This window comes from Scyliorhinus torazame, chromosome 11, assembly GCF_047496885.1.
Source record: "Scyliorhinus torazame isolate Kashiwa2021f chromosome 11, sScyTor2.1, whole genome shotgun sequence".
NCBI classification, from domain to species: domain Eukaryota; kingdom Metazoa; phylum Chordata; class Chondrichthyes; order Carcharhiniformes; family Scyliorhinidae; genus Scyliorhinus; species Scyliorhinus torazame.
In genome coordinates, this window is record NC_092717.1 from 82,204,246 (window position 1) to 82,218,013 (window position 13,768).

The following is a 13,768-nucleotide window of genomic DNA, read 5'->3' on the forward strand; positions in this document are numbered from 1 at the left end:
CCATTAAACCCTCAATTGCACCTCATTCAACATGCATACAAAGTTCAAATCCCCATCAAATTACTAATACTGCAACTGCAAAAACTGCAACACTGCACCCTGTGGAGGAGTAAGGTATCAATGACTGCAACTTCTTGATCTGTTGCATTTAACCATGCATATGTCGATCCAGAAGCTACTGTCAGTATTACGCAGTAATGCTGGTGACTGTTGATATTTATATTGTCATTACATCTGCAAAATTTGGGGGAATTATGTTTTCAACTTGTGGCCTTTTTGATGGGCAGTGAGTTTTCTTCAAGTCCCCAAATCTAATAACCTAACCTGGAAAATAAATGCATTAAAAATGGAGTGCTGCATTGGTGGAAGCTGCCTATCAGATAATGGGCGGGATTCTCCATCCGCCAGCTGCGTGTTTCTCAGCCATGTGCCGTCGCTGGCGGCGGGATTCCATCTTCCCGCTGATTGTCAATTGGATGCCAATTGGATTTCCAATTGTAACCACCCCGCGCTGCCATGAAACTAGCTGTGACGGTGCACTGCAGGTGAGAAATTTGAATCACAACGACTGGAGAACTCCGGTCAATATTTTAAATTGATCATCTATCTGCATATTTCATTGTCCTTTCCTCCTCCACTCGAATTTCGCCTGTTGTGAGAAGGGCCATGGATGGCCTTTCTACCCCGCCACCAATTGAGGCCCTTCAGTGGGCAATTAATGCTTGCTTAAGGGCCTCACCATACTTCCGCTGTCATGGTTGCTTGTGGGCTTCATACATCCCTCATTCAAAGGGACCCAACTACAGGAGGGGGTAATGATTGAGAGCCAGCCCCTGTTCTTGTGCTGTACACCAGCCTCCCCGATCCCCATCCCCACCACTCCGTGAAGTCCCTCTACCCATCACTCATCCATGATGTAGGGCCCAGCAACAATACTAGGCTTCTGGTGGGTGCCATACTGACACCACCTCTCCGATGACACAACCATAACAGATCTGCCAGCTTCTGATTGGCTGGCATTCTCAGAGAAGGTGGCACTGGCCTTTCCCCAGGATCCTTGCCAGTGCAGTCCAGTTCAGTGCCTTAATTTGGTAGGCATTCCCGAAAAGAGATCATCTGGAGCTTTGGCTGGTGAGACCCCCATCGCCTCCATTAGATTCAACGCTGGAAGTAAAGACTGGATTTTTTTGCTTTTGGTTAATTTATTCCAAATTCAAAATATGATTAAGTTCCAAAAAAGTTGTTTTGATCTTCTGGAACCTATCATGATTTTATGCTTCACAGCAAAGCAATTATTCCAGTAGTCAACACAGAACTCAAACCTAGCCTTCTGTAAATGTTCAATACACGTTTTGATGACTATGCACTTATGCTGAAATAAAGTTCAAGTTTCTTTCAACATCTTATTGCTTTCTGTGAAAAACCCAGCAGATAATAATAATGGTATGGCTAAAGTTTAAATAGCAGTGAGCTCAATATCGTCTCACGGCAATATGACTAGAATTCCCCTGGTTGCAATGAGCAGCAACAGTATCATAAATCAGTCAGTAATCAAGGCCTTTACTTTTGAACTCTTCAGCAGAAGGATGATGTTGACATATTTGCCGAGTAATTGCAGAGCGTTACTGTTAAGCCAATCTCAACTCATTCTTGGCTCTGCTAAAAATTAGCTTACTCCTGGCAGGAGGCCAGCTCAGCCTCTAAGCCATCACAATCAGAGGAATTTAAATTATTCATATTCCCACTTTAATGAATGGAAATAACCTATGCAAATTACATGACTTATAATGGTTGCGAAAAGTGGGAAATGACAGTGTGGAGCAGACAAAAATGAATAATTTTGTATGAGATGGAACCATATAGTGAATTAGTTACATTCTTCTTCTCCCTCTTCCATGGCTAATGGCACATGAAACAACCTATATTTTATAAACTTGACTTCCAAATGTTTAGCCTCAGGCTCCATTCTTTCATATGCCAATGTGAATGTTTTGACGTTAGTTTAGAGCTTGGCCTCTGAGTGTGCGCATACTTAAGTGTCATTAGCGCACTGCGGTTTGATAACAGAGTTTGGGATGATCTTGGTTCTGGACTGGAGGTGTTGCAGATTGAGTAGTATCCCGCTCATCCTGTAGAGAACTCCACTTTGGCAGGGAGCTTCATGGAGATGGGGGGTTACAGTGAGGAAGATGGAAAAGAATGTTGGTGTGACGACACAACCTGCTTGACCCCTGTTTGCACTCATATTGGGTCTGTGGCAGATCTGTTGGTAAGCATCACGGTGGACGATGGTGATGAATTTCTGCTGGCAGCTAAAGTTGAGGAAGACGCTCCGCAGTCCCTCCCGGTTGATAGAGCCAAAGGCCTTTGTAAGGCCAAAGAAGGCCATGAATAGAGGTTTCTGCAGCTCTCTGCATTTTTCTTGGACTTATCTTGCTGTGAAGATCATGTCCACTGTGCCTCTTGATGGACATTATTCACATTGTGACTTTGATAGGGACTCTTCAGCCATGGGGAGAAAGTGATTGAAAACGGCTCTTGCAATGAACTTCCCTATGGTGGACAGCAAGAATATCCCTCTATAGTTGCGGCAGTCAATCGTTTCTCCTTTTTTAAAGAATGTCACAATTGTGGGATCTCGGAGATCCTCTGGCATGCTTTCCTCCTTTCGGGTGAGGGAGATCAGGTCATCTATTCATGTCAACAGCACTGCTCCGCTCTTATCTAGTATTTTGGCAGGGATTACATTTTCGCCTTATGAGTTCTTAGCTGTCAAATGGCCTTTTAAACCTCATGTGAGGCTGGGATTGTGTTGAGGTGGTGCCATGTAATGTGCTGTGAGATGTGGTCGAAGACATTCATATTAAGTTTGGACCTCAATTGAGGAGATCATCAAAATGCTCCTTCTAATGGGAGCTGACTGCCTCTCTATCCTCCATAAGAGCCACCCTGTTCTTAGCTCTCAGTGGAGTAAGTGCTTGGGCCATAAATGGTCTTGACTGCATTGAAGAATTCATGCATATTGTGGCTGTCAGTGAGTTGCTGTCTTTCTTGTGCTCTTTCCACTCACTATCTGTTCTTTAGTTCATGGGTTTTTGTTGGACCTTGGCCTCCATTTGTCTGTGCAGTATTGCCTTGCACTTGCATTTTAGTAGCTGCTGGATCCTCTGGTCATTCTCGTTGAGGTTTTCTGGTGGAAAAACCAAAAGTATCCTTGCAGGGGCTGGGGCAGTCCAGGCACTGTGGACATTCTGTGCTTCCTGTTCATTGAGCCTCACCACGGTATTTGTGAGGCGCTGTCTGAGTAGGCCTTTCTTCGCAGAGTCCTTAAGTCAATCGATAATATATCCTGTCACACAATACCAATTACGTAATACAAAAAGCGAGCATTTTACATTTTGTTTACATTGAAACATTATTAATTACAAAGGAGTTCCATAAGGAATGGGCCAGCACTATCAAGAAATTCAAAACCATTACTTCTCCTTACCATTGTTCATGGGTAGTGAGTGATTAGTCAGTAGGTGAGAGAGTTGTTGAGGCCGTAAGACAGTTGCTGCTGAGTTTAGTCATGAAGCAATCAAACTGATAGAACACAGGAAGAGGAATTGACCATTTAGTCCCTCAAGCTTTTTCTGCCATTCAATGAGATAATGGCTGACCTGAAACTGAACTCCGTAAACCCAACTTTGCACCATATCTCAAAGTACCAATATAAAAGGGGACAACAATTAGCTTTGGGTCACATTGCCAAGAAGAACACCCTTACAAAATCAAAATTGGCCAAAGAAGAGAAAGAGAGAGAGAACAGACCTTCATGGCTTCTTCCTTTCTCTCGTTCTGGGATCTCATTGTTATGTGACAGAGACCACCACATGGTTATCACAGATCAATCAGAAAACCTGCTGAAACTTCGGGCGGGATTCTCCGTGAATCGGCGCGATGGCCTGAAACCGGTGCCAAAAACGGCACGAATCACTCCGGCGTCGGGCCCCCCGAAACATCATGAATTCTCCGGCCCCGAATGGGCTAGTAGCGGTGTGATGCCATTCGCGACGGCATCACCCGTCACGGACGCACGCGGCGTCACTGCACAAAAGACGCCCCCCCCCCCGGAGACCCGGCAAAATGGCTGCCGGACGCGCAGTGCCATGTGAGACCCCCCAATGCCAGCACCCTTTCCCCCTTCCCCAACACACCTTCCCCAAATCCCCTTCCCCTTATCCCCCTTCCCCCATATCTCCCTTATCCCCCATCCCCCATATCCCCCTTGCCCCATATCCCCATATCCCCCTTCCCCCATATCCCCACTTCCCCATATCCCCCTTCCCCCATATCTCCCTTCCCCCATATCCCCCTTCCCCATATCTCCCTTCCCTCATATCCCCTCTTCCCCATATCCCCATATCCCCCTTCCCCAAGGTTCCCCCTTCCCTATAACACCCCTTCCCCCATATCTCCCTTCCCCCATATCCCCCCTTCCCCATATCCACCCTCCCCCATATCCCACCATATCCCCCTTCCCCCATATCCCCCTTCCCCCATATCCCCCCTTCCCCCATATCACCCCATATCCCCTTCCCCCATTTCCCCCATATGGGGGAAGGGGGATATGGGGGAGGGGGATATGGGGGAGGGGGGATATGGGGGAAGGGGGAATTGGGGGAAGGGGATGTAGGGGAAGAGGAGTAGGGGGGATAAGGGGGAGGGGGAAGGGGGATACGGGACAATATGGGGGAAGGGGGATATGGGAGAAGGGGGATATGGGGAAAGGGGGCATATGGGGAAAAGGGGTATGGGGAAGGGGGATATAGGGGGATATGGGGAAGGGGGGATATGAGGGAAGGGGGATATGGCGGAAGGGGGATGTGGGGGGATAATGGGGAAGGGGGGATATGGGGGAAGGGTGAATATGGTGGAAGGGGGATATGGGAGAAGGTGGATATGGGGGAAGGGGGGATAGTGGGAAGGGGGGATATGGGGAGAGGGGGGATTTGGGGGAAGGGGGGACAGACCGGCACATTAGGCGGATGCCGCCCCCAGGACGCTCCAGGACAGCCACGAGCTAGAGACAAACCCGGAGCACCAGGCGGACGCCGCCCACATCTAGTGCGAGTGCAGCGACGTCGGCGGGCCACACCCAGCGACGGGGCGGGCAGCCACAGCAACAGACCCCCATCGCAGCCAACCCAGGACACTGACGCCCAGGACACCGACACACAGGAACCTAACACACAGGACCCTAACACACAGGACACCAACGCCCTAACGCACACGACACCTACATACAGGGGACGGATGGACAGGAATCACCACTCCAGGGGACCCGGACTTCGGGTCGGATGAGGAGAACGCCATTACGCCGCTGTTATCTCCTACACCCTCCACCATCGCAGAGACACTCACCTCGGTTGAGCACTTTCGCGATGAGGCATCTGGGACACTAACTGATGCGCACAACGCAGCCGTCCCTGTACAGCAGATGGAGGCGGGGGCAGCCGAGGGGCCGGGCGTTCGGAGGGCAGCCCGGCGCAGGCAACCATCTGCCGCCCAGATGGGTCCGTGCGCTGTAGTGTCACGGCCGCTTGCAGGGACTGTCCGGGTGGAGGGTGGTCCTGTGGCCGTAGGTCAGACATTGTCCAATGATGTAGAGCCCAGAGCTCATCGCAGAGTGGGTTGTCGTCATCCTCCATGGCCTGCAATAGACATGTTTCCACCGACGATTGAGTGAGCCCGGCCCTTTGTGCCACAGGTGGCTGTGCAATGGAGGGGTGGTGTGCATGCGGCTGGGGTTTGGGTGGTTGGTGTTGGGTGGGCTGGTTGAGGGTGGTTGGTGTTGGGTGGGTGGGGTGAGGGTGATTGGTGTTGGGTAGGCGGAGTGAGGGTGGTTGGCGGTGGGTGGGTGGGGTGAGCATGGTAGGCTGATGATATGGGCTGCATGGTCGCGACTGTTGGAAGCTGACACCTGACCAGACGGACACCTTCCCCAAACCCCCCTCACCCTCCCAGACACGCGCCCTCACCTCTTGGCCCCCCCCTCTCCCCGGCATGTGCCCTCACCTCCCCGGCCCCCCCCCTCCCCATCATGCGCCTTCCCTCCCCGCCACCCACCCCTCCCCGGCACTCAGCCGCCCTCGCCGACATGCACCGTCACCTCCCCAGCCCCCCGCTCCCTGGCACGCGCCCTCACCTACCCAGCCCCCCCCCTCCCCGGCATGCGCCCTCCCCTCCCAGCACTCGACCTCCCTCCCCGGCACACGCCCTCCCCTCCCCAGCACGCGCCCTCCCCGGCACTCGACCTCCCCGGCCCCCCTTCCCCGGCACTCAACCTCCTCGGACCCCCCCCCTCCCCAGCGGCAACCCTCACCTCCCCGGTCCCCCCCTCCCCAGCACTCGACCTCCAACCCCGGCACGCGCCCTCACCTCCCCGGCCCGCCCCCCCTCCACGGCACCCGCCTCCCCCTCCATCCCCCCACTCCATTCCCCCTCCACCCCCCCCTCCACACACCCCTTCCACACACACACCCTCCACCCCTCCCTGCACACACACACACCCTCCACACCATCCCCCCACCACCCCCTGACACCCCCCCTCCATCCCCCCCCCGCACACACCCCCTCCACCCCCCTCCTCCCCCCTCCACCCTGCCCTCCACACCCCACTCCACACCACACCCCCTCCACACACACCCCGCTCCACCCCCTCCTTCCACACCACACCCCCTTCACACCCCCTCCACTCCCCCCCTCCACCCCCCCCTCCACACCCCCCCCTCCACACAGCCCCCCCCCCACCCTACCAACTCCGGCCATGCCGTCACTTCTCCTGCGGCCGCCCCACACCGAGACCTACCTCCGCGCCGGCCGGCATCAACCATCACAACAGATTGACGCCGTTAAATAGGTGGTTTAATTCACCCCCTCGGACCCCCCCCTTGGACCCCCCCTCCCCAGCGGCCACCCTCACCACCCCGGTCCCCCCGGTCCCCCCCCCTCCCCAGCACTCGACCTTCAACCCCGGCACGCGCCCTCACCTCCCCGGCCCATCCGGCCCGGGACTTTGGCCATCCGGCCCGGAGAATCCAGATGGCTCCGGGGCCTATAGTGTCGTGCCGGTCCTCGCCATTCTCCGAGGCTGGTGGCACGATTCACCTCAGCGGGATTTTAGGGGGGCCGGAGAATTCGTCAGCCGGCGGTTCACGCCGACCCCCGGGGATTCTCCGACCCGGCGGTGGTCGGAGAATCCCGCCCTTCATGTTTACATATAATGGCAAAGATATTTTTCAGGTACTAATTCCAATTTGGTACTTTTAGCACTTTGCCAACCAATTAATATTAACATTTTATGTGTGTTATTGTACAGTTGTTAACCTTAATTAACATAAACATGTTCATGATTATATTAAAATAGTGCAGACAGGAAGAGAATACAAATGAACGAAAGGTGCTGCTGAAAATTTCACACATTGGAAATGGAAACCTTGCATTAATGAGATATAACGGTGCTCTGAATAGTGGAGCAATTTATAAAAATAATTAATGATCTAAGAAGGGCTGCAGCATTAAGTTAAAGCAGAATTGAAATATAAATCACTGTACTGGGCACCAGAGCATCTTCCCATGGTCTGAAAGGATATTGACCAACTGATCAAATTCCATAACAAGGGCAGCACCTTATGGATTAATCTTTAATTAAAGATATTACCCAATTGTAAACATGCCGCAACACACCAACATCCCCACCTCCTCAGCCCATCATACACACACACCATCCTTGTATGATGAGTGTAAGAAATTGTTACATGTTATATTTTATATTTGTGACGCTATTAAAATCCCTGGTTTAAAATACACACAGATATAGTATATCGATTAAAGCTATAATTAAGGACTTGTAAAAGGTGAGGTAATGATTGATTTTAAACATTTACTTGTTTACAGAGAGATGGCTAATGGGATATTGTTTTGTTTGCTGGAGATCCCTTGGAGAGTAGATAAGTTGTAAGGGATTATGTTTAGTCCTCGAGAAGCAGGCTCTTAGTGGGATACAGATGATATAATTAATGAGAGGAACCAGGTCTGTCTGTAGTTTTCAGTTTTGCCATTGCTATTACGTTGGGCAGAAGAGTCTGACAAGACAGAAGGATTTTCAGATTGTTCCTGAAAAGGGTCTCTCTCTCCAAAGCTTTGGACAGATAAGCAAGTAACCTGTTTTGTTAACTTTAATTATTAGTGACATTTCAACTCCATTGGGTTGCTAAATTGGAATTAGATAGGTGTAGATAGTAAGTTAGGGTTTTACCTTTTATTTAAGAACAGTTTAACTGTTAATTGCAAAGCTATTGCATTGATGTTAATGTGGTTAATTCTGTGTGTAAATTAAAGTTTGTTTTGACATAAAATATATTGGTCGGAGTCATCACTCCTGGAGTGAAGCATCCTATCCTCACAGCTTTACAAATTGAAAAATTGTTGGGATTTCTCGCCCAGTATCCCAGCATAAATTGGGGTCTGGTCTGGTATGCTAATACTTGTATTTCTTTTCTAAGCATTTGTATTCAACTAAAATTTATAATTGAAAGATCTCAGCTGAAACACCATCCCCCTTTCACAATCACTGTGATATGCAGCACCCCTCCCTGACCCATTGCTTTCACAGTTTCACACAATTCATCTTTATTCCCCCAGCTCATTGCATTAATTAACTCAACAGTAACACTGGTTTAATATATATATTACAGCTTTTTTTGTCCCTGGTTTTACTTATGCTCTGTCTCATTTATCATAAATGTTTTTTCTCCTTCTTCATGGCTGCAAGGACTGGAGACTCGAGTGATTTCTGGAATCAAGGTGATTATACTCCATCTTCTTTAACTTCACTTCACGATTCCACACTGCATTTTTCACAATGTAATTACCTTTCTCCTTTCTACCTCTGAACATTATGTACTGATCAAGTGCTTCAGCTTCATTCCACAAAGTCCTTACCTCATGTTGCCGCCCCCAAAGAGACCAATAACTTTGAAGAAGAAATTTGAATTCCCAGTAACTGGCTCAAATGATCATAGAAGATTTTGGGTGCAATTCAGCTGCCTCGTCGCACCCAACTTGGCATTGGGACAGGGCTGCTAAATCTCATGACAGGCATCTCGGGAGAGGCACCTCACAGGATTTGCGACGCTTGAAATGTCTTGCGAGATACAATGGAATCTCACGAGACGTGATTTGGATCTCACCCTCACTGGGCATTACCCAGATCAGCCCTGCGAGACTTTGCCAGGGCCCAGTTTAGCACTGGTCCATACAAATGTGGACCAGGCATAACAGCACCTGGGGGGGGGGGGTCTCCCATTCCTTTAGACACCCCCAAGTAGTCGGGGACAGGGCGGGGTGGTACCCTGGCTACCCCAATGGCACCTGGGGACCTTGGCACTGGCAGCATGGCACCATGACAGTGCCACCCTGCCAGGGTGCCAGGTTGGAAATGCCAGGAACCGGGCCTAGGGGCCTTACCGGGTAGAGGGGGAATGACGGGGGTGGGGGTTCCTGGGGTCTCCCCATGTTTGGAGTGGAAGGGAGGGCCTGTCAAAAATGGGGGGGCCTGAAAGTGGGGGAGAAAGATCGGGCAGCCTTCCAAAACGCATCCCAATCTACGAGGAGCCTTTGTAGATCACTGACAGGAAATTCCTCAAAGCGCAGAGAACCCTTTGCCCCCCTTCCCTGAGGCCAAAAGAACTGACAAATGCACTGCAGCCGCCAGGAAATGCCCCGCTAAATATGCCCGAAACCAAACGTAGAAGTTTTTCCAGTGGATCACGCACTTCATCTTTTAGAACTTTTACTGTAGCACTCGAAAGGCAATACCTGCAAAACATTACTTTGTAGGCAACCATTACACCAAACTACAAATAAGAAATCCCGTTTTCACTTTGTATCACGATTATAAATACCCACACCATGTTTATACATTGCATCCCTCCCCCCGCTTTAATTGTAATCTTTATAGAAACCAGTCCAGAGTTCCTGCCAGCCTCCAAATGGTTCATTTCGACCCAATTTTGCTGAGTCCTCCAAAAGTAATTTCTCCAACCTACTGGAAATCCAAAAACTACTACAAGCTGCAAGGCCCACTCCGACAATCCCTTCTCCTGCCCACACAAGGCGAAACCTTCCAGTTTCTTTAAATTTCCACAGGGTTCGTATCTTTGACCAGACATTGTGCTCCCATCTGTAGCTGCTCTGATAGTTAACAGGGATAAATAGCCTTTTTCCCTGCAATTTGTAGGAGTTATGGAAACTTTTCCTCTCTCTCTCTCTCTCACTGGCACTCTCCTTCTCTGGCTAACGTTCCTAAGTCAATGGGCGCGGTCCAACGGAAAGAAATCAATGCCCGGTTTTGGGCGCATTGAGTGGAGTGTTTCTCAATGGCTGCAGCGCCGAGATTCACCTCGCTATTCAACGGCTCGTTGCCGTATTGTTTTGGCCTCGGGGAGTTTCTCTCTGGCGAGGCCGCACTTGAGTCATTTCCTGCTGGTGAGCCCAGAAGAAAAGATTCCTTGCAGATTGGGATGACATTTTGTCTGGCTGCCCCGATCTTGCTCCCCACTTTCATCACCCCCCCCTTTTCGACCCCTCCTCCTCATTCCTCTTCCAACTTTGGGAAGGCCTCCGTGAACACCTCTTCTACGTAGTAAGCCCCCACTCCTCCTCTTGGGCCCGGTCCCTGACAGTGCCAACTTGGAACCCAGGCAGCCTGGCAGTGCCAAGGTGCCCGGGTGCCAGACGCAGTGTCAGCATGCCACATTGCTCTGTCCCAAACCACCCAGGAATCTCTAATGGCCTGGGACACCCCAAAGTGAGATTACAACTGTTCCATGTTTTGGAGACCAGTACTAAATGGCGTCCTGGCAAGGACTCCCAGGCGCGACTGTTAAGTCCCTGGTGGCAGGAGCATCCCGTGAACATATAATTAAATGAGCCGAATAACTCATTTAAATATGCAGATCTGGATCACGCCCAGTGATGCAGATTGCGACATGCAGAGTGAGAGGCCTCTTGCGAGATTCAACAGCCATGTCCTGACACCAAGTTGGGTGTGACAAAGTCGCTAAATTGTGCCCAGTAAATCTGTGAATCTGTAAGTCTACCCACAGCAGACCCAGCTGTTCCTTTCTTTGTGCCAAGGTTTGAAAACTGGCACTTGGGTTTTAACAAATCCCAAGTCCTCATGGCATCTCGGTCACATCGACTTATTGCCAGGCAGAACTAGTAGCAGGTCCTCTGCTCTATTTTATTTGAATTAAAAGAAACCAGTTTAATACATAACCACCCTATCAAACCTCACACATGCAACACTGAGCAAATTTCAAACCAAAACAGGTGGACAATCTCAGTAGGCCTCTTCGCATCTGTGGAGGGAAAAAGGGAGCTTACATTTCGAGTCCAAGTGACTCTTTGTCAAAGCTGGAGCTTGGCATGATCATATACTTTTATTCTGCTGTGTTTATACCCAGACTTTCTTATTCTAGTAGATGGACGCCTTCCTGTTTCTGTTTTCTTCTCCAACACCGCTACCTTGGTGTTATCTCATTTTTTACAGATGCAAAATTGTGCTGTAACAGCTCTATCTCACTCCAACTCATGCTGAAATCCTACTTTACTTTTCCTTTTGTTCTCAATCTCAACATACTCTGTAAATCTATCAACAAGTATAACAGCACACTCTTGACTCAGAACCAGATAGTAGTGGATTCAAGTTCTCCTCCAATTGAGTGGAGTGAAAGCTCCACTGAGGGAATGCTGCACTGTCAGAGGGTTGTCTTTCAGAAGAGATGTTAAACTGAGGTATCGTCACCCCTCAGTGGATCTAAAATATCTCGTGGCATTGTTTGAAGAGGAGCAAGAGAGTACTCACCGGTCATTTGGCCAATATTTATCCCACAATCAGGACTTAAAAACAAATGATTTTCCACTATCATTTTGCTGTTTGCATATTTGTTGTGATGTGGAGATGCCGGCGTTGGACTGGGGTGAGCACAGTACGAAGTCTTACAACACCAGGTTAAAGTCCAACAGGTTTGTTTCGATGTCACTAGCTTTCTGATTCACCTGAGGAAGGAGCAGCGCTCCGAAAGCTAGTGACATCGAAACAAACCTGTTGGACTTTAACCTGGTGTTGTAAGACTTCGTACCATATTTGTTGTGCACACATTAGTTGCCATATTTCCTCCAGGACAAGAATTATTTATTTAGGCGTGAAGTCCTTTAGGATATTTTGAGGTGTGGAAGCTTCCTTGTAAATTAAAACCTTTAGTTTTTCATTTATGATTAATTAAGTGTAAAAATCTATGTCCCCGGCTTTTAGTCTGAATCCATTATCTGACTGTCCAGAATCTACCTATCAAAGTCTGTGATGGCTCTAATGGTTAATACCATTAAAAAATTTCAGGTGCCCATCTTCATGAATGAACTTTGATTATTTTTACACATTCATATCTCACCAAGTTGATGTCTGCATCTTCTGCTTCTTCCACGAATGGTGGCCTAACCAGTGGAGTTGATTTGAACTCTTGAGATGTATTCTGAGCATGCTGGCCTCTGGATCAAGAAGGTAACTGAAACAAGTTACTCAATGTAAATCTTCCCCTCACTCAAGCAATCAGGACCTGTCCCCTGCCCAAAACTGTTGGAGGTGATGTCCCAGCTGGTGGAGGGAGAGGCAATGACATTTTGGGAACATGGCAGCACCAGTCATCACCCATTAACATCTTAACCCAACTGTGCCATTTCCGCCAAGTGAGAGGATCCGAATCTATCCATTCCCCTTGGTTGGATCTATTCCCACTATTGACACTAACAATTTTTCTACGTCCAATTGCATCATACAAGTATTTTATCTAATCTTGTTTCCTGTAAATGCTATGTACAGTGCAATCTTCTCAATACTGGAGAAACCAACTGGATTGCTTGACTGCTTTTATGAATATTTAAATTTTGTCCATCGACATGAGTGTGACTTTGCTTTGATTCAACTTTGCTTTGTCTTCCTATTTGGCCTCCCTGGTTGCATCAATCAAGCATAACACAATCTTCAAATGTATTACATTATTTATCTTCCTCCCTTCAGTCTAAATTGCAACTCAAGTACCTTAGATCTCAGGTGTTGAAACAAATAGAGAGATTTTAGTTTTTTTTTTAATGTTCTATCAACCAGTCTGATTGAATCTGAATTAAAAATGGTTTTACCCATCTATATCACGGGGAATATTACTTTTACACAAAACTCAATACAATTATCAAACCACTCAACACTATTGTAAAACATTTGCTTTGGAATCGATTTTTTTGTTTCTCAAAATATGTTCAAGCTCGATATAATCAAAAACCTCTTGGTAAGGATAACAGAAATGGATCAGCCATGGAATAAACAATTCAAAACTCTCTGAATCAGGATTATTATATAACAAAAAGAGTCAAACTCGATTTATTAGCACTCTGTACCACAAGGTATGCCATGAAGTAAGAATTGCTATTCTCTGGCTTGTTTATACACATAAGGTAATTGTTTTCATATATTGTAAATCACAGCTCTGATTGCTCAATTTTAGTAGGGGCAGGAGGTCAGATCTGGTGGGATGATTTGAGATTTGCATCATCTATATTGCATCTGGAACATATGCCAAGGGACACAACTGAAAATCTCATTCAAAAGCCTGTGTCTTATCAGATTTTCTGAGAAATATGTTTGAGATAACAAAATATTAATTCC

At 48.3% G+C, this 13,768-nt stretch overlaps 1 long non-coding RNA gene across 1 annotated transcript in view; it reads left to right on the forward strand.

Annotated features, from left to right (window-relative positions):
• LOC140385997 (uncharacterized) overlaps window positions 1–13,768 on the forward strand; it is a 161,899-nt gene that overhangs the window by 147,600 nt on the left and 531 nt on the right. Inside the window, exon 3 of the long non-coding RNA XR_011933518.1 lies at window positions 8,819–8,850. This is a non-coding gene — a long non-coding RNA (uncharacterized lncRNA). The remainder of the gene's footprint in view (window positions 1–8,818; window positions 8,851–13,768) is intronic.